Genomic DNA, 404 nt, shown 5'->3' with positions numbered 1-404 from the left:
TCCCACTGACTTCTGCAGAACCTCAGAGGCTTTACTTCACAGTTTTTTCTGGCAACTTTTGCATTTTTTTACTTTGATAAACTATAGGCAATATGATTAGGGTACTAGTACTTACTCTTGAAACACATTCATGATACTAGCAGTATAACAACTTCTGTTATCATAAAAACAAAAAAAAGTGATAGAAGTGAGCAGGAAAGGATTGAGTAGTTTTACTTGGTAAGTGTGGGTGAATATTTGGATTTAGCATATTTGTCTTGTGGAACAGCAGTTCTGAGTATGTAGTAAAAAAGCCCACCATAAAGCAAGACAGGACTTCTGCAGTTTGCTAAAAAATAAATAGAAATTGGCAGGAATATCAGGAAATTGATTCCGTCATGCAAGCATAAAAAGTGACACCTGTT

Source organism: Xenopus laevis, chromosome 1L (genome assembly GCF_017654675.1).
Source record: "Xenopus laevis strain J_2021 chromosome 1L, Xenopus_laevis_v10.1, whole genome shotgun sequence".
Classification (NCBI taxonomy): Eukaryota; Metazoa; Chordata; class Amphibia; order Anura; family Pipidae; genus Xenopus; species Xenopus laevis.
Note: the sequence above shows the minus strand (reverse complement) of the source record.